Raw genomic sequence first — 4,858 nt, 5'->3', positions numbered from 1 at the left:
AAGAGAGGCCAAGACATCAACATACTAAGTATGGAACTATGGGATACCTTTAGCAAGCCTAGTTGAGATAAAATCAATTACCAACATATAGTTGAATAAGAGAAATGAGGGAAAAGACTATCCACAATTTCTTCCTTAGCTTCACATAATGGACATCTAGTTGGACTCAAAAATCCAAACTTTCTCAATCTTTCTATAGTGAGGGCCCTCTAGTGAAGGACTATCCAAGAAGAGAATCCTTCCTTAGGGAGGAAAATCTTATCCCAACATAATCTAATAAGAAGAATATTGATGAAGGGTGCTCCCCTTAAAACCATAGACTCATAATAGAAATAAAGAAACAACAAAAAATGTGAGAACAAAATATGGATTCTTATTTGCATCACAAATGCAGAATTACAGAATTCACAAGTACAAAATGCTAACCCACATGGGCACCTTCATTACAGTAATCTATAAGACTAAGCTGCAAACAACCACCTAGAGTTGTCATAGACAATGTTTAGGTCTTTTTTAAATAGTCAACTTTATGCTGCTCGGGAAGGTTCTAGGCATTGAAACTTAATACCTAGGGCCAACAGACCGTAACAATACATATAAAGTCAATTAAGTACATCTTTGACAATTATTTTAGATATTTTGGGTAGCCCAACTTTGAAAGGCCATAACTCACAAACTGTTGCTCTGATTGGCTATTATAACCACTTTTCATAAATGTCAGCTCATGATCTACAGGCTCATAATAGTGCAAGAACCCTTTGGTCAAGTTTTTGAACCTCATTTGGGCACTCTAAGGCCTCCAACTTGAGCCTGAAAATTTTTCTACAAATATTTCCACCAAAAATCTACAATAACTTCACCGATACTTAAGCTGGAGCAATGAGATTTTTATGGCAGGCTTATAACTCTAAAATGAACCTTCAGGTAGAAAATGAGACCATTTTGAGCTCATATGAAAAAATTACTAATTATAGAAAGTTCCCATAAATAGTAACCACCCTGTCTACTAGTCCTTATTAAAATAGAAAAGACTAAAAAGAAAATATTTTTGGGTGATGCAAGATTGCTCTTACACCTAGGATGCTTCTACACTAGACAACTACGGTAATTTGAGAAGTTACTATCATGTCTCAGGTGTTTAGACGAAAATCAAGATGGTGAACCTCCTCCTTTGCGAGCCATGATGAATCCTCTACTGGCCTCCCTTTCCATTTGACCAAGTATTCCTCATAAGTTTTGTTCCTTGTACATTTTCCAACACAGCTATCTCGTATCTCCTCAATCTCCTTTGTAGCTAAACTAGTTGTTGGAATACTCCACTATGCTTTTGTAACTTCATCTCCATCACCTCTTTCATAATACTCTATCAAATATGAAATATTAAATACTAGTGAGGGTCAGTGCAAGAAGTTGGGTCTCACTTTTGGCCAAAAAGTGGAAGTGTTTTTCCTGTTTTTGAAATTTTTTGTTAATTGATGTCAAAATTTGAGGCATTTAGAGATTGAATATAAAAAAAACTTAAGAAATAAAAATTTTAGTGTTTGGAATCTAGTTTTTGAATATGTAATTTATTTGTGTACCCATATGATATATTATTTTTTTGGTATGGATCTTTAAAAACCACTTTTTCAAAATGTATGTTTCAGGACCATACCACACTCATGTATGGACACCATAATTTGACACAAATAAATGAATTTTCACAAATCCTTTTAAAGGGAGTTACCTAATACACCTAAGATTGATGAAAATATTTTTTCTTAATTTTTTATTGAATAATTTTTTTATTATTAATTATTAATTGGCTATAAAGGTAAATTTTAAAACCTCTCGTGTATGGAGACAATAATTTGATCAAAATCTCACCTTTTCAAAAAAAAAAATTAAACCTCAAAAGAATTGTATGTAGATTGATGACAAATAAATTAATTTAAGAAAAATTACAAAATAAAAAAATTATTAAAATTTTATTGAATGTCACTTTTTAACATTTAAGAAATAGTTTTGACTAATAAATAATGGAAAAATAGAAAATAAACTAATAACACTATAAAATTTACATTTTTAGAATCAGAACAGTAAGACCTATAATGATTTTTTGTTTCATCAAAAAATTCAATGGGGATGACTATAAAAAAACTATGACAATCCTAGAAATTGTCGATTAAATGCCTTAAAAAAAAAATGGATCATAAAGGCATGGCTTGGTGGGACCAAGCCTATGCCATACCTTTATGATCCATTTTTTTTCTAAGGCCTATGCCAAGGAAAAACCCCATGCAAAAGTCATGTGCCATACCAAATTCCTGCTCATGTCTCAAGAATCGGGCACCCAATTTGTAATTCAAAAATCGAGTGCCCGATTGTCTTTCAACCATTGTAAGAATCAGGTACCCGATTATTTAAAAATCGAGTACCCAATTCTTTTAAAATTGGGTACCCAATTTGTAAGTGGGTACTTGATTTTTAAAAATTGGGTAACCATTTCTTATGTACTTGTTGGGCCCCAAAACCTGCCCCACTGACTAACTTTTAATGATTGAAATGATTGAATAAAAGTTTCAATCTACAACAACAAATTCTATCATAGTTATTCTATTTTCTTGTCTTCTTCTACAATTTGCAAGCTACTGATTCAAATTCAAAATTGGTGCAAACATGGGATCAAAGAAATGAAGAAAGAAGAAAGCTAAAGTTCTAACAGATGAGGAGATTGTAGCAAATAAAGAGAATGGAGAATGGCATCAATGAGAGAGAAGACAAAGAATTAGAGACTTGAACAATGTTTCAAAGGAGAAAGACATTGAGGATACCACGATGGATGAAGAGGTCAAAGAAGAGAACTCAATACAAGAAAATTTAGGTGCACATTCTAATCATGCATTCAATACAGGTGTGTTTCCAAACCCTCAAATTTTCTCTTGTGATGAAATTGGTGATTTTTTAGAAGCGGGTTAGGATTTAAATGATTTAGATTTTCTTCATGAGAATAAATTGTCAAACAATTATGCACAAAAATTGTAGTGCCTGCCCCTAGTTCGCATTTTGTTATCGTTGCTGAACTCTTTTAGAGCTAGTTTCATGTTGTTGGTTAGCAGCATTCTTTTGAGATTATCAGATATTGTGCTATGGATTCAGTTTATTATGTGATGAGATCACTTAGACTTTATATTTCATGTATGCATGATGATTATTTTTAGTGTTCGCAATTATTGATGATGATCATTACATTGCTTTCAGTTACTAATGATGATTAGTTAGACGATTTATTATCATATGTGTTTTATTATGGATACTTACCCCATACTTGCATGTGTATGGTGTGTGTGTTTTCTTTGCATGATTGCTTTTGTATGGCATGTCTGATGTGGTTAAGGAAGGGAGTCGTAGTCACCTACTAGTCGGGATCTACACGATGCACCACTTCCTGCCATTGCCTGTTTAGTTTAGTATATATTGTGCTTGTACATGCGTGGTTTTTATGCAAGTTGCAGGTACCGGGTATCGACTTCCCTGAATTGCCAGGATGAGCGTACCCTATCACACTATCTCAATGATAAGAGAGGGGAGATAAATTCTCAAGTCCAAATCCTAACCCTTTAAGTCATTTGTTCTAATTGAAAAATTAGAACAAGTATCTAAGTTGAGTACCCTCCAAATACGTTGAATAACGTAATTCGTGATATAAACCCTTGGTTTGATTTTGTATGTGTTTTGGCTATGATGGGTGTTCATATTTTTACTTTATGAGTCTTTGATGTATTTTCTATTAATTAAGCCTAATTAAAAGATTTAATTAATGGTTTAATTTAATGAAAAATTAATATGGTATTTTAATATTTATTTTATTTAATTAATTGGGAAAATAATTAAATTTGAAAATAAAAGTTTAAAGTTTAAATTTGGAATGTGACAATATTTATTTTAATAATAATATATTTGGAGTTCATTTTTAAATAAATGACTAAATAATATTATTATTAAAGCTAATAAATATTTTAGCAATTAAGTTTTGGAAAATGAAATTCAAAAGTGGAAAATATATTTAAATTATTAAAAGATTCTAAATTTCATGTGATTAAAATATAAATATATTAAGATTGAAAAGTGGAATTATTAAAGTTTGTACATGATATTTAATAAATAAATTAATTAAATTGAAAAGAGTAAATTAAATATTATATTAATTAATGTGCATTATTTTTAATATTTGCTCACATAGGAGTTGGCAAATTCTCGAAAGTTGTCATGTAGACAACACTGGAGTTTGCACTCTAAGAATGCACAAGTTGTCTACACTTAGGAGTTAGCATTTTTATTTGAGCACATGGTGTCTACAACCTTAAGACTCATCTAGAAGGTTGGAGAAGACCCATGCTTGGTTGTCATGCTTATCTTCTAGTTGTTTCTAAAGACACTCTAGATGCATCTTAGAGGCCTTTAAATTGAGGCTCTCCTAGTGTGTTTGGAAAAGGAAAAATGAAAGCTTAAATAGAAGCTTAAGGGAAGCCTTATGGAAGCTTCAAAGTTTACAGGCATTGGAGAAGCTCATATGCTCATATGTCTCTACATGTTTCTATGCTTCTTCTAGCATTTTAGTCACTTGGAGATTCTCGGTTGGCTTGGATCTTGGAAGGATTGTGAATGATGGAGAAGGAAAGGATCTTCTATGGACTTCTGAGGCATGACGGATTAGCATCAGTGTCCAGGTGCACTCGTGATATTTGCATATTCTCTTTGCACCATTTCTCTTCCTGTCTACATCATGTTTGTTATATGTGTCTGATTATATTCCATGAATGAAATTGCAATTTGAATCAGAATTTAGATATGTATTTATTTGTTTGAGAAGAAAACA

The sequence above is a fragment of the Cupressus sempervirens genome, chromosome 2, assembly GCF_028749045.1.
Source record: "Cupressus sempervirens isolate cs-2001-9-10 chromosome 2, ASM2874904v1, whole genome shotgun sequence".
NCBI lineage: Eukaryota > Viridiplantae > Streptophyta > Pinopsida > Cupressales > Cupressaceae > Cupressus > Cupressus sempervirens.
Note: the sequence above shows the minus strand (reverse complement) of the source record.